A 20,536-nucleotide genomic window follows, 5' to 3' on the forward strand; every position below is an offset into this window, starting at 1 on the left:
ATTCAAAGAAAAGAGGAGGTTTTTTGCGAAAGTTTGATCGAATCCTATTCACTCAACCAGTCAACCTGCGCAGGCGATCGATTAATGCGCGGTTGTATAGTTCCGTGCAAATCATTCCATTCTGTTAACACTTCTTGTCAGTTTTCCTATTTTGGACTAAAATCAAGTACATAGATATGCTGTTATTCTGCTGTGGCGGCAAAGGCAGATATTGTGTGTTCTGTATATGTTTTGGTATCGGTTAGGATAATGTTCTTTCGTCAAATGGGACTAGCAGACGAACTTTTGCACCCGTGTTCCAACGTTAAAAACTGTATGAAGTTAAGTTTCCTGGGGAAAATAGTGTATGAAACCGCTTTATGTTGTTTAAATTGATGAGATGTGTGCATTTGGTTGCGTGTGATCTGTTTATTAAATGAAATATTGTTGAAAACTGACCGTCGGATTGCAGTCTGTTGTCGAAGAAACTGAGTGAAAAGAAGGGGAACTACTCTTGTCGCTAGACAAAGTATGAGTTACTTGCCTTGGGAAATTGCTTGTGATGAACGTCTGATCTAGATTCAGAAAACAACCGAACTCATGGATTTTATATGGAGATTCATGTGTTCAGGCCTGTAGTTGTTAATTTAAATGCGGTATGTTTGTATTGTTTGCTCCAGAGATGTATACTTCGTACATTAGAGCGTTCGGAACTTTTCAGTCGCAAAAAGTAGTACCGAAACAGAACAGCTTCTCAACCCATTGCACTATCGAGGATTCAGGCTGTTGCTGGGTCGTTATTTGTTTGGTTGCTGGGTCATTATCGAAAAATAACTACCCCTACAAGTTTACAGAGGTAAAGAAGCAGAGGGGGGAATAAGCACCATTGTACTTCCTATGTCTTGAATTAACAGCTTTGTGTTGCATGACCTTGGATGACCTTGACCTTGGGTCAAGGTCACGTGTATTTTGGTAGGAAAAATGTGTAAAGCAGTTCTTAGTGTATGATGTCATTGCTAGGTTTAGTTACCCTAAAGGTCGAGGTCAAGCATGTGAGTCGTATGGGCTTTGCCCTTCTTGTTTCCAATTTATTTCAGTTATTTGTTATTTTTTGGAGGAAATTATAATGCAATTCACCGATTTTAAAAAACATGATTTCAATTGTCTCCCTTGAACAAATTTGTTTGTACAAAATTTGTTACTTACTTTTTTTTTTCAAGGCTATATCAAGGAAAATTCTTTTTGAACTGATTGTGGGACCGTGCACAAGCTGACAGACTTGAACTCAAAAGTTGCAGAAGATTCTTGGCTGCGACTTTTGAGTTCAAGCCGATCAGTTTGTGCACAGTCCCAAGATTTGTCTATATTTATTTATCATTTAAAATAAAATACAGTTTTTCTTTTAATGAAACTGTAGATATGTCAAAGACTGTTTTGAATAATTTTGGGGGGTAATTTTCTTTAAGAAATAACTCAAGTGAATGCACAAATTGTGTACTAAAGTGTCGGTACAAGGGAGACAATTTGAAGCCATTTTAAAAAACAAAGCAGTATATTGCATAATGATATCCTTCAATTATAACAAGAAATAAGGAATAAACGTCTCTTGACATGTTGTCTACCTAATTATCTTGATCGCATTTATTTAAAGTGGGAATCGTTATGTTCGTAAGCTCACATACAATCATTGATGAAACAAACTCAGACCAGACCAGAGATTTGATTGATAATGGGCCCTTTATTCTATACAGTACCAGAGTAAATTATATAAACCCTTACATGACAAAATAAGCTTCTTGCTCTTTGGAGTGATGTGGGCTTTGGCAGTTCATCAACCCAGTAATGTAGACCTGCCTTTTTTTACGAAGTAGGTACATGCACCCTCCCCTCCCCACGTAAGTGTAGCCTATGCGATCGTAACTTTGTCTGTCTGTGCGTGCGTGCGTGCGTGCGTCTGTGCGTGTGTATGTCTGTGGTAGAAACTTTAACATTTGACTAAACACCGAAATACTCATTTCACCTGGTTATTTTTCAAGCAACATCTTCAAAGTATTGAACCAATGATCAACATTTTGTCGGCATGTGTGTAGTTAAAGTGTGTATCCAAAGAAAACGGGTGGTGGGGTGGTTTATGGGGGTACACGCAGCTGACCGGTTTGTGTCGCGTTTGGTATGTAGACCAGGTTAGTCAAGACCAGGTTAGGTTGGGGTCGCGCCGCTAAGGATTGTGGTATACATGATTCACTGACTGACTCAGCCTGGTCACTGAGTCGACTGGGTTCGGTTTCTAAGCTCCAGATGAAATAGACTAAAGAAGATACCAAAGTGAGATTTCCTACAGTTTGATCTGCACAGCGTTTTTTTCCAATCATCTGCGCGAGGAAGAGCTGTCGAAAGTTCAGTGTCGATCTGGCCGAGTCCCGGTAAGTACGGACAGATCTAGACTAGTGAGTAGTCACAGTGTCTCCCCGGTATTTTATATTTTGTTTTATTTCAGCAGATACGGATGACACAGTGCTAGGTAGTCACCTCTAGTGAAATGAGTAGATCTAAAGTGCCTGTAAGGATTGTATGTCTTTGTTCTTGGTTACATTTATGTGAATTTCAAGAACGGCAGCACTAATCTGTGTCGGTCTGACTAATTACCGCGCGACCGTGGCCGGCCGGATCGCTCCCAACCACAAGCGACCGCGCCCGACTGACCTCAAAAGAAAGCATTTACACGTAATATTTGAGCTGTTAGTATATATCTCCATAATATTTTCTCACGTTGGACCAGTTTTTAAGTCAGAGTAGTGATCGATAAGGGTGTTATAGTGTATTTTGAACTTACAACAACAAAATATCATTACGGCGCGCAGTTAGCTTATGATTAGTCAAACCGTTTTTCTGGAATTGTGGGATAGCTTGGGTTTCATCCATGACCGTAGGCGGGTTCTGTTTCGCTCTTCGATTTTTGTGAGTACACGGTATGTGTTATCATGTCAACCACTTCAAAAGTGTGTGTGTGCCTGGGGGGATTCCCAGTTAAGGTGGAGATCATGTAGTGGAGCTCCTGAAAGCGTTTTCTCTGAAAACAGGAGATACAGAAGGGTGACACGCTTGTAGGAAAATTCGATACTGTTCAGTTCGGCGCCAAGCGCGTGACTGCCGCCGACTAGACTTCCCCTTCCAAAATTGCGGCTCGACAGGAAAATATTGTGACCTGTTATCACAAAAACAGTGCTGATACTATCAGTGATAGACTACGTCGCTGGCGGCCAGCTGCTCAGCAAACCAGGGCCTAGCAGCTGCATTCATTGTAAGCCGTTCGGCGCATTTACGCCGAAATGACATCTCCAATAAGCTAACGCGAAACTCGAATTGGGGAGGGGCTTGTAGACGCAAAATCACAAAACCTCTTCAAATTCCAGGGGTGATGCCCCAGACCCCTGCCTTTGTAGTTTGTAAGCTGAAATCTCTTTTTCCAATGCTAGACCCTGACGGTGAACAGTATAAGGTGGTGTGGGTCAATGATTATGTGGTTGAAATTCCACGTTTTTGCTGTATCGGATAGAAGTTTAGAACTATGCTTTATTTACCTAATACTTAGCTAATTGATGGAGCGAAGCGACGGAGAGCTTTAATTAGCTTTGGTCGGGCGTCAATCCACGCTTCGGATCAATAGTACGTATCAATAAAATCAAGCGTAACATGTATGTTTAGATGATTTTGACTCTATCTTCATCATCGATTGACGCCCGACCAAAGCGAATTGAAGCTCGACGGTGCGAAGCGGCGGAGGGATTCAATTAGGCTTTGGTGGGCGTCAATCCACGATGAAGACCGAGTCAAAATCATCTAAACTTACATGTGTTACACTTGATTCTATTATTATTGGGTCAATGATTATGTGGTTGAAATTCCACGTTTTTGCCGTATCGGATAGAACTATGCTTTATTTACCTAATACTTAGCTAATTGATGAAGCTCGATGGAGCGAAGCGACGGAGAGCTTTAATTAGCTTTGGTCGGGCGTCAATCCACGCTTCGGATCAATAGTATGTATCAATAAAATCAAGCGTAACATGTATGTTTAGATGATTTTGACTCGATCTTCATCATCGATTGACGCCCGACCAAAGCTAATTGAAGCTCGACGGAGCGAAGCGACGGAGGGATTCAATTAGGCTTGAGCTTCAATTAGCTTTGGTCGGGCGTCAATCCACGATGAAGATCGAGTCAAAATCAAGCGTAACATGTATGTTTAGATGATTTTGACTCGATCTTCATCGTGGATTGACGCCCGACCAAAAGCTAATTGAAGCTCGACGGAGCGAAGCGGCAGAGGGATTCAATTAGGCTTTGGTGGGCGTCAATCCACGATGAAGACCGAGTCCAAATCATCTAAACTTACATGTGTTACACTTGATTCTATTGATTCGAAGTGTCATTTTTTGTGTAAAGAAAGGCCACATTGTCATACTGATTTTTTGCAGAACCCTCGCTTTTAAATAATACATTGTGAGCATGGATGATGTGTGTGTGAGTGAGTGTGTGTGTGACGTGGTTTGAGCGCACGTCTGTGTGTGTAGTGTCTGTGAGTGTGCGTGTCTGTGAGAGAGAGAGAGAGAGAGAGAGAGAGAGAGAGAGAGAGAGAGAGGCGATTTGTTCTTTGCTGGGGGTATGCACTGCCTTGGCAATGCACTTCTACTTAATTATCAAGTTAATAAATTAACTCTTTAGTACATGCATTGGTCAGATAAGACTTTGCTTCCATACTTTTGATACTGCATTTTAAGGTTAGGACGGTTTGTAGTGCTTGGCAATGTGCTTATGCTCTGAAAGTCAAAAACAATTTGCACTAGTTGACTAATCAACTATCATGACTGCAAACTGACTGTTTTTATATTGCTTCACGCGACTTCAGTGCATTACTGCATTGTCAGTTTTTGCTTAACATCAGATAGAGTGCGATTTCAGACAAGACAGTCATCTCCTGCGCTCAGAAAAAACCTGACCAAGTTTAAAGTACAAAATTTTACATTTTCATTTTCAGCGCAGCATCACGCTCTTAGGATTTCTTCCAACTGGACAATCATGAGCCTGACAGTTTGGTCTTGATCTTATTTTTGGATTTTCGCATGAGCAACATCTTTGTGAGTACCCATACTATTACTAATATTCTAACTTTTCATACATCATTAAAAGATTTTTTGAGTCCTGTCCAATTTTTCTTCGATTTTAGAACTTGAAATATTTTTTGTCTCGGTTCTGAAAGTAGTTTCCAGACCTAGTGGTGCTGCCAGATTTGTCTGCAATTTTAGAAATCTCAAATATTTATTGTCTCGGTTCTGAAAGTAGTTTTCAGGCAGGAGTCCCAGCCAATTGTTCTGCAATTTTAGAACTTGAAATATTTTCTGTCTCAGTTCTGAAAGTAATTTCACAGTCAAATCTAACGATAAGGCCAAAAAAAAAAATTGTCTGTTTAGGGTAACCCGACCGACCCTATCGATTTGGCGCCGACCCAAAAACTTTTTTTTGATTTAAAAAAAAAAAGAAAAAAAAAAGAGGTAAAAATGCTAAAAAGAAACATTTGGCGTTTCTTTCTCTCCCTTTCTCTCTGTTTTATTTATACGTTAGTTTTGAAACATGTATTCATCAAATATAAGAAGTGAATGTTCAGCCAACATAGCATTTACACACACACACACACACACACACACACACACACACACAAAAAACCTACCTACCTACCGACCCTACTTTTTTTGGTCATGTTACCCTAAACAGACAATTTTTTTTTTTGGCCTAACTAATGATATTGTAAATAATGATAATCATTGTTTTTCTTAAACGTCAATTAGACAAAAGGACAGTCATCTCATGCGCCAAGTTTAAAGTGCAATTACATTTTTATTTTCAGCGCAGCATCACACTCTTTGATTTCTTCCACCTGGACAATCCTCAGCCTGACAGTTTGATCTTCAGCCTATTTTTTGATTTCGTCACGAGCAACATCTTTGTGAGTACCCAACTTTATACTATTACTAATATTCTAAGTTTTCATACAACATAAAAAAAAATTTGTCTAGGTTTTGAAAAAAATTTCCAGGCCTAAGACTATTAAGGAGTCATGATGCCCGATTTGTGTGCAATTTTAGAACTGAAATAATTTTTCGTCTCTGTTCTGGAAGTAATTTCAAGGCCTTAGGGTCCTGCCCGATTATTCTGCGATTTAAGAACTTGAATTATTTTTAGTCTCTGTTCTAAAAGTAGTTTACAGGCCTAGGGGTGCTGCCCGGTTTTTCTGCGATTTTAGAACTTGAAATATTTTCAGTCTCCGTTTTGAAAGTAGTGTCCAGGACTAGGGGTGCTGCCCGATTGTTCTGCGATTTTAGAACTTGAAATATTTTCCGTCTCAGTTTTGGAAGTAGTTTCCAGGCCAAGGCCGGGTGCTGCCCGATTTTTCTGCAATTTTAGAACTTGAAATATTTTCCGTCTCCGTTTTGGAAGTAGTTTCCAGGCCTAGGGGTGCTGCCCGGTTTTTCTGCGATTTTAGAACTTGAAATATTTTCCGTCTCAGTTTTGAAAGTAGTTTCCAGGCCTAGGGGTGCTGCCCGATTTTTCTGCGATTTTAGAACTTGAAATATTTTCCGTCTCCGTTTTGAAAGTAGTTTCCAGGCCTAGAGGTGCTGCCCGGTTTTTCTGCGATTTTAGAACTTGAAATATTTTCCGTCTCCGTTTTGAAAGTAGTTTCCAGGCCTAGGGGTGCTGCCCGATTTTTCTGCGATTATAGAACTTGAAATATTTTCCGTCTCCGTTTTGAAAGTAGTTTCCAGGCCTGGGGGTGCTGCCCGATTTTTCTGCGATTTTAGAACTAAATATTTTCCGTCTCCGTTTTGAAAGTAGTTTCCAGGCCTAGGGGTGCTGCCCGGTTTTTCTGCGATTTTAGAACTTGAAATATTTTCCGTCTCCGTTTTGAAAGTAGTTTCCAGGCCTAGGGGTGCTGCCCGATTTTTCTGCGATTTTAGAACTTGAAATATTTTCCGTCTCCGTTTTGAAAGTAGTTTCCAGGCCTAGGGGTGCTGCCCGATTTTTCTGCGATTTTAGAACTAAATATTTTCTGTCTCCGTTTTGAAAGTAGTTTCCAGGCCTAGGGGTGCTGCCCGATTTTTCTGCGATTTTAGAACTTGAAATATTTTCCGTCTCCGTTTTGAAAGTAGTTTCCAGGCCTGGGGGTGCTGCCCGATTTTTCTGCGATTTTAGAACTAAATATTTTCCGTCTCCGTTTTGAAAGTAGTTTCCAGGCCTAGGGGTGCTGCCCGGTTTTTCTGCGATTTTAGAACTTGAAATATTTTCCGTCTCCGTTTTGAAAGTAGTTTCCAGGCCTAGGGGTGCTGCCCGATTTTTCTGCGATTTTAGAACTAAATATTTTCCGTCTCCGTTTTGAAAGTAGTTTCCAGGCCTAGGGGTGCTGCCCGATTTTTCTGCGATTTTAGAACTTGGAATATTTTTCATCTGTTCTGAAGGTCCTGCCGATTTTTCTGCGATTTTAGAACTTGAAATATTTTTCACCCTAGTTCTGACAGTAGTTTTCAGGCCTAGGGGTGCTGCCCGATTTTTCTGCAATTTTGGAACTTGGAAACTTTCAACTTCGAATATTTTTCGTCTGGATGTTCTGATGGTGGTTTCAAGGCCTAGGAGTGCTGCCAGTCATTTTGCACATTGTATATGATCTAATGCGTGTGTGCAAGTTTTGATTCATTTTCTTTTGATCCTGAATTACGTTTTTTGTGCTTGCATAATTAATTCTTTTTTAGTCTTTGAGTCTGAGCTTTGTTGCCAATTTTGATTTGGTGACAATTTCTTATTGTTATTATAACTGAATCCACACTTAACAGTCACTGTGTATGTTATTTGCTCCTCAGAATGGACTCAGTTGTGCAGTGTGTAGACTGCCAGAAAATGTTCAGTAGCCGTATTAGGCTATTGAAACATAAATGCTCTAAGTGTACTTCTTGTGGCAGAGTGTTTTCATCATTCCAGCGCCTTCAGTCACACAATTGTTCAGATTCACAGGATATTCAGGTTAAAGCCATTGAGCAACATGGTATCACATTCAACCCTGTACACTGCCAGTGGCAGTTAGACAAATGTCGCGAGTTCACTTTGCCTTTGAAGCTTGCAATGCCTTCATCAGATCATCTGCTTCCGGCTGGAGCACCCAAACATTTTAAAAGGGTTGGGGGAGATGGTAATTGTTTTTTCCGCTGCCTGAGCTTTGCAGTGACTGGGTGTGAAGAGTACCATCTCCAACTTCGAGCTGCAGTCTGCCATTTCATGACACAGTCTGCACACACATATCGAATTGAGCATGTTCTCCTGCAACAACAAGGGCTGACAGCCGCATCCTATCTGACCAGGTCGGGCATGCGGAATTCAGGGACGTGGGCAACAGAAGTGGAGATTTACAGTGCTGCCCTCATGCTCAACACCAGAATCTGTGTTTATCGCAATGTAGTCGGGCAGAGTGCCTGGCACACACTTGATCCAAGACTGATTGCTCCACTGACCCATGTGAGTTCACGGTGCATCTTCATCAACCACCTCAACAATAACCATTATGAAATTGTGACTGACGTCCATCTTCCATCTGATGGACCAGTGCTGTCATGCCAACATCAACAAGTTCATGTACCTGTGCTTGCAGCAGCAGAGTGTGAAGGTGCTGAGAGGCCACTCGTATCTCATACAACCGTGACACTTGTGAACCGCAGAAATACAATGCAGAAACTACGTCAAAACCAAGAGTACAAGCAGAAAGAGTCAGCTGAAAATAGGCAGAGAAAAGGTGAGAGGAGACTTAGTCAGGCATATAGGCACAAGGAAGCACACCTAGGCAAAGCAAGAATTGCAAAGAGAAGATGCAGTGGAGAGTTCAGAGAGCAAGAAGCAGAAAGAAACCGACTTAGAATGGCTAAACAGAGAGCCACTAAAGAATATAGCCAGAAAGAAGCAGGTAGAACCAGACAGAGAATGGCAACAAAGAGAGCCAATAGGGATTACAGTCAGAAAGAAGCAGGTAGAAACAGACAGAAAAAAGCAACAAAGAGAGCCAATAGGGATTACAGTCAGAAAGAAGCAGGTAGAACCAGACAGAGAATGACAACAAAGAGAGCCAATAGGGATTACAGTCAGAAAGAAGCAGGTAGAACCAGACAGAGAATGACAATAAAGAGAGCCAATAAGGATTACAGTCAGAAAGAAGCAGGTAGAACCAGACAGAGAATGACAACAAAGAGAGCCAATAGGGATTACAGTCAGAAAGAAGCAGGTAGAACCAGACAGAGAATGACAACAAAGAGAGCCAATAGGGATTACAGTCAGAAAGAAGCAGGTAGAACCAGACAGAGAATGGCAACAAAGAGAGGTAGTAAAGAATACAGAGAGAAAGAGGCCCTAAAAGACAGGCAAAGGAAAGCAGAACAAAGACAGAATAGAAACTATAGGCGAAAGGAATCGGAGAGTGACAGATTGAGGAAAGTGAAGAGAAGGCGTTGTCCTTCATACAGAGAAGCTTATCAAGCTAAGGTGCGAGCAGCAAGGAACAAACTGACCACAAAAAGCAGTTGCTTGACGGTCGATGACATCAAGAAGGTCTTTCAGTCCAATGTTAGTCACGGACCTTCATTCATATGTACATGCTGTAATGGTCTCTTCTACAAACACTCAGTGAGTGTTGCTCCCTCTGCTGCATCTCTCCAGAACAAGGGTGTTAAGTCTTCCATTATAGAGCAGGTTCTGTTAGGAACAAAAAGCTTCCAAGACACTGAGTGGATATGTTCCACATGTCTTTCCAGTTTGAGGAAATCTGTGCTGCCCAATTTAGCTGTGAGAAATGGTCTTGAATTCCCGGCTATTCCGTCTACACTTGAAGGTCTCACAACCCTGGAGGAACGGTGTATATCACCACGAATTCCCTTCATGCAGATGCGAGAGCTTGGCTGCGACCATCAGTTTGGTATCAGGGGAAATGTAGTGAATGTACCAGTGGATGTGCCAGCTATGGTGACTTCATTACCTAGGCGATTCGAAGAGACAGAGACAATTGCCTTGAAGTTGAAGAGACGCTTGCGCTACAAGTCCTCCTACCACTTTGAAAATGTCAGGCCTGGGAAGATCTTTGCTGCTGCGGAGTGGTTGATTGGGAACAGTGTCCTGTTCAGGGAAGAGGGTATTAAGCTCGATCCTTCTTGGTTCAAACCAGAGTGGGAGGGAGCAGAGTCGGTTGAGTTCAGAATCAACAGTGCAGATGATGACAGTTGTATCCAAGGTGAGAAGACCAACCATGCACACTCATGTGACGGAGGCAAACAACCTGAATGTGATGCTGTGAGTGTGAAGCAATGTTCTAATGTACCGCCACAAGACCCTGAGCACTTGGTAACTGATCAAGCTTCTTCTGGCACAGTGAAAGACAACAACAAACCAGAACAAGACCAAGATGGCAATCTGCAAGAAGAGTATGCAGATTTGTTTCAGGAGTGGCAGGAGGAAAACATACCTGCTAATGACAAAGATAACACCGGGGAAGATGATGAAGACAAAGAATGGGTAGAAACCAGTCAAGAGGCAGAACTGGGAGGTGGATGTCGTGACACCCTTCTGCACCCCAACGACTTTACAACCGATGGCCAGGCAGCACTGAACATAGCACCAGGTGAGGGTAAACATCCACTTGGTCTGTTCATGGATAAAGATTGTGAGGAGAAATCCTTTCCAACCATATTTTGCGGCCAACGACGTGTTGATAACAGTGATCGAATGAAGCCCCTCACCTACAGTAAGATCTGCAAGGCTGAGCTAAGAAGTGCTGACCGGCGTGCTGCCCACTCCATTGCAAACATCTTTTTCAAGTTGAAGAAACTACAGATGTTACAGATTCGAGATTTAGCCACAACAGCACTTCGGAAAGTGAAAGGAGCAAAGACAGGCCATACTGCAGGGCAGTTGAGGAAAGATGGTGCCATTGAAGATCTTCTGCGCCAGGATCAAGGGTATCGTGTCCTCAAAACACTGCGATCCTCTCCCCCGTACTGGCAAGCGAAACAGAAGGATCTCTTTGCTATGATTAGGCAGCTTGGTAGACCAACTTTCTTTGCTACATTTTCTGCTGCTGAAACAAGGTGGATTGATCTTCTCCGTGTCCTCTACCGCATGGAGCACAGTGTAGACCCCACTGATGATGACCTTGAGAACCTGACCTGGCAGGAGAAGTCGCAGCTTATACAAAAAGATCCTGTGACTTGCGCTCGTCACTTTGACTACAGAGTTCAGGTCTTGTTCAGAAAAGTCATCCTGAGTGATCTGCAGCCTCTTGGAAAAGTGACGGACCACTTTTTCAGAGTAGAATTTCAGCAGCGGGGGTCCCCTCACATTCACTGTATGATCTGGGTTGAAGATGCACCAAAGGCTGATACAGACTCTGACGAAGATGTGGTGGCATTTCTTGATAAACACTTGACATGTCAGAGGCATGAAGAGGGTGAGTTGAAGAACGTTTCGAGCCTGCATGAACACAAGCATTCCAAGTCATGCAAGAAAGGTGGAAAACACGTGTGCAGGTTTGGTTTTCCTCTTCCTCCCATGTCAAAAACTATGATGCTCCGTCCACTGACTCAGTCTGAAGCAAAGGATAATTCTGGCATCACAGAAAATTTGAGAACCATCAAAAGAGAACTTAGCCAGTTGAAACTGGGTGAGAACATTTCTTTTGAAGAATTTCTGGCGCGAGTCGGCATTGATGAGAATCAGTACATCCTTGCACTTCGTTCTGACCTTGACAGCACCAAGATCTTTTTGCAACGCGAACCATCAGCGACACGCATGAACAGCAGAAATGATATTCTCGCTCAGGTGTGGATGGCCAACACAGATGTGCAATTTGTCCTGGATGAGTATGCCTGTGGAATGTATATTGTGACGTACATCAGCAAGAGCCAGCGTGGCATGAGCGATCTACTAAAACACGCTGATGATGAGGCAAAACGTGGCAACCACAGTGTCAAACAAAAAGTCAGACACATTGCGAACAAGTTTTTGAACCACTGCGAAGTGTCTGCCCAGGAAGCTGTCTACCTCCTGATGCAGCTGCCTTTGACCCGATGCACAAGGGATGTGATTTTTGTCAACACATCACCCCCCTGCCAGCGAGTTGGTCTGCTCAAGAATTCCACCATGCTTGAAGCAATGAAAGATGAGGACACAGATGTGACTCTCACAAGCCTGATCGACAGGTACTCTGAAAGACCAAAGGAGTTGGAAAACATCTGTCTTGCAGACTTTGCTACTTCGTACGACGTGAGAAAGGCAGGATCAAGCAGCAGAACAGGTAAGAACACCAAGAAGAAGGAACAGGATTTCCTCCCTGAAGGTGAATATGAGGAGGATGCAACCGACAACATCTGGAACAATGACTCTTCTTCTGGTCACCTGTACAAACTTCCTGATGGCAAAGTCTTGCACCACCGGAGAAAACCAAAAGTTCTGCGCTGTGTTCGCTTTTCTCTGGAGTCTGACTCAGAAAACCACTACAGAGAGAAGCTGATGTTGTACATACCATGGCGAAACGAGGACAAGGATATCATTGGTGGGTGTGGGACATACCATGAGAGATTTGAACAAATGAAAGAAACAGTGTTCGAAGTCAGCAGCAAGTTTGAGACCAATGCTACTGCTGTGGACCAGGCTGTGGAACAGGTGCAGAAGGATGGCATTGATGAGGAAGCATGGGATGGGGTGGCTCCACAAGCACAAGACATGGAGAGCCGCCACGAGAAATACAACACAGAGAGTACTATCAATGCAGCGTTCCAACCAGACTCTGAACAGCACCGACAGTATGACATTGGTCTTGACCTGGGTTGTCATGCTACATCCGACATAACTCACGACCGTATAGTGAACAGGATACCAAATGAAGAATTTGATGCAATGGTAAGATCACTGAATTGCAGTCAGCAAACGTTCTTCTATCACATACTGCACTGGATGAAGACAAAGTGTAGTGGCAGTCTATCTGCATGCGAACCCTTCCACTGTTTTCTCTCTGGAGGTGCAGGTGTGGGGAAGAGTCGCTGTGTCCTGGCCATTTACCATGCCCTTGTCCGTTACCTAAGCAGTCGCCCTGGAGACAATCCAGATTGCCTTCGGGTACTTCTTGCCGCTCCAACAGGCAAGGCTGCCTATAACATCAGAGGTGTGACACTACACACAGCCTTCTGCCTCCCTGCAAACCAGAGTCTCAGTGATTACGTGAAACTTGACGCCAGTCGCTTGAACACACTTCGGTCAACTCTAGCAGAATTGCGATTGGTGATCATTGATGAAATTTCCATGGTTGGTGCCAACATGATGGGTTTTGTCAGTCAGCGTCTGCAACAATTGATGGGTTGCAGCAAGCCGTTTGGTGGTGTAAGTGTCCTTGCTGTTGGTGATCTATTCCAGCTGAGACCAGTCATGGATCGCTGGGTATTTCAGCCAAGTCGTGGACCATACGAAGCACTAGCACCAATTGTCTGGCAGGAGCTGTTCCAGATGTTCGAGTTGACCCAGGTGATGCGGCAGAAAGATGACAGAACCTTTGCTGAAGCTCTAAACAGGATCAGGGAGGGATGCCACACCAAAGAAGATGCAAGCCTCATCAAGTCCCGTGTTGTCAAATCCAGTATCCCGGACAACATGCTTCACCTGTTCACCAGCCGTCGTCTCGTCACTGAGCAAAACACCAAAAGTCTTGCCCTTCTCCAGTCTTCGGAGATTCTGCTGGAAGCCAAGGACAGTGTGATGGGTGACATCAGTGTTGCACTGAAAACCGAGATACTTCACAAAGCTCGTGATATGACAGTGCAACAAACGCAGAGTCTTCCATCACACTTGACTCTCAAAGTGGGCGGTAGATTCATGTTGGTGCACAATGTTGACATCAGCGATGGTCTGACGAATGGAGCTTCTGGCACCTTACGACAGGTTGGACACAAAGGCAGTGAGAAGCCAGAACATGTGTCGGTTGTATGGATAGAATTTGATGAAGAGAGTGTTGGTGAAAAGACCCGCCACCGAAACAAACAACTCTACACACCAGCCATCAGCTCCACATGGACTCCCATCTTTCATGCCGTCAAACAGTTTCGTGTTGGAAAACGAGAAAATGTTGCAGTGCTTCGTAAACAGTTTCCGTTGACAGCTTGCTCTGCAATCACAGTACACAAGTCACAGGGTTCAACTCTTGAACAAGTTGCGGTGTCTTTCCAGGGTATGGCACAACACCATCTAGTGTATGTGGCACTCAGCAGAGCCAAAACTCTGGGCGGCCTCCATCTTCTTGATTTTGACCCAAACAAGATCAGAGTGTCACCTGATGTCAAGACCGAGATGGAACGATTGCGGAAGAAGCCCATTGAGTGGTGTGTGAGCGACCTACAGCAGTTTGCCAGCAATGGATTTCTCATAGGTTTTCACAACAGTCGCTCTCTTCACAAACACATTGGAGATCTCCGCCTTGAAAGAAATCTGTTACGAGCTGAAATGTTATTCATATTTGAAAGCTGGGAACAAGAACAAGATGAACCACAGCACTACAGTCTCCCTGAATTCAAAGTTCTTGAGAGAAACCCTGCCCCAACCAAAACTCACCGTCCACATGCTGGCACAATAGTGTACATCCGTGATGACAGTCTGCTGTCTACCTCCAACACAGCTACAAGCCGAAGTTGCAATCACAGCATAGAAGTTACAGTGCTTGACGCCAGCAGCAGAATTGCAGGGCTGAGTGTAGTGGGAGTGTACTGTCCTCCGGGTGTGAAAACCAGCGCACTGCGTACTGAACTTGAGACCATTCTTCACAGGGTATTAGCAAGTCAACCCTATGTTGTGATGGGAGGAGACTTCAACAGTGATGCCTCTGACAGACTGTCAAAACCACTCGAACAGCTGTGTCAGGAATTCAGTCTGCGTCAGCTCATTACTGAACCCACAACAGACTATGGCTCAGTGTTGGATCTGATCTTCACCAATCTCCCTGAGTCTGCAATACTAGGAGGTGTACTTGAATCCTGGTACTCGGACCACAAACCCTGCTGGGTGTCAATTTCAGTGTAAATGGAATTTTTGAGAGATTGCGAGTTTGCTGTGTTGTTGTCTTTGTATTTGAAATGCACTTAACAATATTCTGTTTGTTGAAGAATTTGATATGCAAGCCATGACAGTGACACAACTAGGTGTGGATGCGTTAATTAGATTCTGTGTCTGGTGTTTTAATTGGCCCTAAATCTGAAGTTATGTACAGAAGCATAAGATTTGTCATGTTTTATTTTAAATTAATGCAATTGAAATAAAGAATCAGTAGCAGAACACTATATGTGTGCTGTAATATATGTGATGCGAGTATGTAGTGTGAGTGTGTGCGTTAAGATTTATTCCTATGCATTACAATTTACTTGTACATGTATTGCATGAGAATTCCAAAGTTAAAAAATCTCATCTTCATGTGTGTGTGTGTGTGTTCAACATATAGTTTCACATACGTGAGACTTGAATTGGCGCTAAATCTGAAGTTATGTACAGGAGCATAAGATTTGTTATGTTTTATTTTAAATTAATGCAATTGAAATAAAGAATCAGTAGCAGAACACATTTGTCGATTTGACTCCTTGTTTTTGCTTTTAATTTAATTTAGTGCTCTATCCTTTTCTGGTTGTAGTTTGTTGTTTATTTATTGATTGAATGGATGTCATAATCAAGTTTTCTCCACAGGTCAGTGCTTGATATCATCTTCAACAGTCTCCCTGAATCTGGAGGATCATCATGTTTACTTGACTTTATGCTTCGTGTCTCCTTTAATGTACACTAACTTTATTAGTGTATTGCAGATGTTTGTGGGGTGTAACAGTAGTAACACACAACATGCCTGGATGAGCTTATAGTTCATTGTGCTTGATGTATTTTCATCATAACACTCAAATTAATGTTCATGTCCTTGCAAGTGACTAACTGTACAGATCCCACAGGACACAAAAGGAGCGTCGAATTAGCTTTGCTGTATGCTGAGTGTGTGATTTGGAAATAAAATATGTTGATACATTTTGCTTCATGTTGTTGCTTCATCAGTGGTCTGTTTAGTAATTGTAATTTTAGGCTAGTGAGTATTATAACTGTCAAATTCGCATTTCACATAAGTTTAAGGTGTTTGCTTTGTTTTTAAAATTGATTAATTGAATATCATAGTCAAGTTGTCTCCAGGTATTGTCAAGTGGTATAATTGTACTATGACAATGAATTTGAACAATAAAGTCATGTCACTTATGTGAGGTAAGTAACTGCCCCCAGAAACTGATACCGTGTTGTGGTGGGGTGGCTTGCGTGCTTCCATAATCCATCAAGCTAAGTCAGCTAATGTGCAGGGTGCCTGGTAGGGTCTCCCATACTGAACAGTCGGTGGTGTCTGACCATCAAACTAAGTCAGTTGGCGCGTTTTGCACATTTTCAGGGTTTCCCATGCTGAACAGTTTGAATGGCTAGAAGCCTGACAAAACTCAGTTTCAAGATTAAAGAAGTAGAACTTGCAAACAATTTTATCAGCTATATATAATCATGTCTGCTATTGGTTACAGATCTGAGGATATGACGACATGGTGGCGAGTGATGACAGCAAGCACAGAGCAGCGGTGGAATAAATTGCAGGACACTAGGACACTCGACCCCCCCCACCCACCCCTCATGACCCGCTGCTTCTCAGTGCCAGGCAAGCCTGCGTGGTTCAGAAGTACAACTACAAGTAGCTGGGCATAATCCTGGACTGACAACACAACTGTAGTGGTAACGACAGCAGCTGCTACAGAAATGTCTTCATTTTCTCCTGGAGCTGAGGCTCCATCCTTGTGGACATTGCCATTCTCTGGTTTCCAAACATGTCGGATAGTGTACTCTCAAACAAAATTGGTGACATTTCTGAATCATTTAGAGAGGACTGTGGTATGCTGATTGAAGTGTTGTGCTATCATTGACCCTAACACTGTGCGTGAGGAAACAGTGATGAAATTCAAGGCTATTCGGTGTAATCTTTCATATTCTTCCCTGCATGTGGAGCTGGTAATCCACAGGACAAGTGACACATCAGAGAGACTTCTGGGTGTGAAGGCTTGGATCATGGACAAATCACCCCATGGATAACATGATCTTCTTTCCTTTCTCCACTCCATGTATCATGTTTTAAAATCAATATTTGTATTGTCATTCTGTTGTCAAAAATTAATAGAAGTTTGAATCACTTAAATCAGTTCACCTTATTTTGTAAGTTAAGGTGATACGTCCTTGGGCACTGCCAAGGGGAGGTAATTCTTAACTTAGCGGTTTTTCAGTTGGCAACTCCTCTCAAAATTTATGTATTCAACATTGCCTGTGATCATGATCCAGGGCTAAAGATGGTGTGCAATTTACCAGGCACTGTCTAGGGGAGATAATTCACCAGTTCGCGGTTTGTCAGTTGCCAACGTCCTTCAAAATGTAATCAAAATATTATTTTCAGTGCTGGAAAATCATTCATTATTCTGGTAGACCCAACCCATTCAAATTCAGGTTCAGGCACAGTGATGTTCCCAGACACAGAAAAGAAAAGGTCAGTTAGACCTGGATTCAAAAGTGAGTTGAACCCACCTTGTAAGATCTCCCAAAAATGGGAAAATAATGGTCTTAAGAAGGAGGAAGTCTTAAACTGGGGGTAACTTTACAGAGATTATGAACAGAAAACAGATTATTGAAAGGGAGGGAGTCTTAAAAGGGGTGTTCCACTGTCTGTGTACGTGATAGAAGACAGACCGAGGCCTAGGAACTGCACATCACTAAAACACTGCAATGTATCATGTGTGGAAGAGTCTTTAGAAAAAGATCAAATGAGTGTGATTCTTGTGTAATGATTCCCATATTTGACTTTTTTATGACTTTTCAAGAATGAACCATCATTTTAAAGGCACATTTCTTTTTATAAAAAATGTTTGGCTCACCGTCTCACTTTCAGACATGGCAAAGCTTTAGTTTTGTAAAAGCGACTTTTGGCTTTAGCAAGCACAAGCAGTCAGCATTTTGAATGTTGGCCTGTGACAAATTCAAGGTATGCTCTTACCAAATACAAGTGAGCCTTGCTAGATTTGACTGAGATTGTGAGATGTTTTCACAAGGAGAAATGTGACTTTAATTGAACACTGGGGTAGTGTAGATTGCACAGTGTCATGGTATTCTGGGATAATACTTACACGGAGTGGTAACTGTACTACTACAAGTCATGGTACAGTATAACTCCCTTTTTAAGACCCCCCAAGACCTTGTTTTCTCAGACTTTCTGTTCATATCCTGTGTAAAATTACCCCCATTTTTTACTTGCTTCATTTTAAGAGGGGTGTCTTAGAAGGGGGGTTCCACTGTATTGGACATTTTGTCTCAGCTTCCTCTTAAAAGGCCACTGCATTGGAACCGCCCCTTTTTTAAGACCACCTGATTTGGACTTCTTTACAATCCCGTGTCATCTCAGAATTTGTTTTCGTATCTTCTGACTTGTTCTGTAAATTAACCCCCATTTTGTGACCCCCCCCCCCCCCCCCCCCCCCTTCAAATTTTCAAAAGGGGAATCCACTGTTTTTACTTCAAGGTGCTGTTTTCACATGAATGTGTGTGTGTGTGTGTGTGTGTTTGAGCAAATGCTTATGGTTACTGTTACTGTACATTGCATGGTACCTGCAATGTGAGGCCCCTCTGATGAATGGACACTCCCCATGAATCGACAATTTCTGTAGTCCCTTTGATCTTGACAAACATTTACCTGTTGTAAAAGTAAAAGGCCACTTGCAATTTAGGGCTAGTTCAGGTGTCCTTTCATCACAGGTACCTCGTGCTGTATTATCTGTGCCGTTGTGTGATCATGATTGTATGTTTGTTTTGTGTTTCTTTTTGTATGTAAAATATGTTCTTGCCAGTGTTACCGCAGGCCCCACTAGAGTGCTTTTTTTATTTTTTATTTTCTTTTTTTTGTGGGGGGGGGGGAGGGAGGGGAGGGGAGGGGGGGGGGGGGAGGGGGAGTTGATGGGATAGCACAAAAGTTCTTCTGATAAAAACCACACAAATTGACATTGTGCATGAAGTCATTGTGTCTAGTCTGCGTATTTTATAATGTTTCCTGAAGTTGACAGAGGTAATTGAATAAATTCTGAAACTGAAAGTGTGCATATGTGTGCTGTAATATGTGATGCGAGTATGTAGTGTGAGTGTGTGCGTTAAAATTTATTCCTATGCATTACAATTTACTTGTACTTGTATTGCATGAGAATTCCAAAGTTAAAAAATCTCATCTTCATACATGTGTGTGTGTGTGTGTGTGCGTGTGTTCAACATATAGTTTCACATACGTGAGCCTTGTAGGCTTTGCCTCTTGTTAAAATATTATTTCGTGAAGATTTGAAAGTGTACTCAAATGGTTGAACTATGCCTCGTGCGTAGACACACATTCCTGAAAGTTTCAACGCAACCCACTTGGTCATTGCTAAAATACATGGATTTTAGTTGACTTGGGTATCCCTCAAATTTGACACATAAACATCTCATCCGTGAGATCGACACATACATCAGTAGGTACAATGGCACAACACTAGAAATATGCAAGATGGCGAAATAAAACAACCTGTTCTGGATGGATAATCAAGTTGACTTTCTCTTCGTATACAACAGTGACCCAGTTGTGCCTCAGGAATTGTCGTCGGCTTTTTAAAAGGTACCCGAAGTTTTTGTCACATCTCTTTGTCACGTCAAGGTATCCTTATTTTGACGGCGTAAATGATGATGTTAAAAAAAAATGTGCCAGATAGCGAAGATGCGAGCCTTTAATGGCATAGACAGTTTGAATAAAATGACACAGGAATAAAAGTTTGAGTTGGGGTATGAAAATGGGTGCAATAATATTTTTGCACAGTTTAGATGCTGACAGTTTTCACAGGCATGCAAGCACATTTGCAGAGAGCTGTGCTCTGCAGTCCTTCTTAGCAGCATTTGCAGCGTTTTGTTGTACAGCTCTTCTTGCAGGCACACCTCATGAGTTCTCGGCACACGCTGGATACCTCTTGAAAGCTCGTCCAGAATGACTCCCACTTTCCAGCCTTGAACTGCCAGCCCACAGAGTTTGGAAGTCTAATAGGTAGATGGCTCTTCTCAATCTCATGTCCTGCAGCAGCACCTCACTTGTAAGGGGATTATGGTCAATTTGGCAGCTCTTTTTACTGAAGAGGTACCGTCTAGCACTGTTTACACCCAGTACGTTGCTGGTTTTGTCCTACAAATGTACACCAAAAAGCTCTTGTGCTGCCCTGTCAGTGGTACTCAGCTTACAAAGAGGAGCAGACAACCTGAAGAAAGTTTGAGTGACGTCTTCAAATGCTTGCCATACTTCCCAAGCCTTCTGATTCCCCAATACCATTGAAGAACGACATAGTGTCACAGCCTGTAAGGCTATGCAAAATGGGCAGACAGGGTGACT

At 42.6% G+C, this 20,536-nt stretch overlaps 2 long non-coding RNA genes across 2 annotated transcripts in view; one reads left to right on the top strand and one right to left on the bottom strand.

The window, feature by feature from the left end:
* The first annotated feature begins 1,900 nt into the window (after positions 1–1,900).
* Positions 1,901–19,013, top strand: LOC138957933 (uncharacterized). Its single transcript, XR_011453232.1, has 4 exons — positions 1,901–2,937; positions 5,018–5,117; positions 5,885–5,983; positions 16,632–19,013. It is a non-coding gene; the product is annotated as an uncharacterized lncRNA (long non-coding RNA).
* A 63-nt stretch (positions 19,014–19,076) lies between these two features.
* Positions 19,077–20,536, bottom strand: part of LOC138957939 (uncharacterized) — a 2,760-nt gene continuing 1,300 nt past the window's right edge. The window contains exon 3 of the long non-coding RNA XR_011453238.1: positions 19,077–20,536. This exon is cut by the window's right edge and continues 132 nt beyond it. This is a non-coding gene — a long non-coding RNA (uncharacterized lncRNA).

The sequence above is a fragment of the Littorina saxatilis genome, unplaced genomic scaffold, assembly GCF_037325665.1.
Source record: "Littorina saxatilis isolate snail1 unplaced genomic scaffold, US_GU_Lsax_2.0 scaffold_419, whole genome shotgun sequence".
Classification (NCBI taxonomy): Eukaryota; Metazoa; Mollusca; class Gastropoda; order Littorinimorpha; family Littorinidae; genus Littorina; species Littorina saxatilis.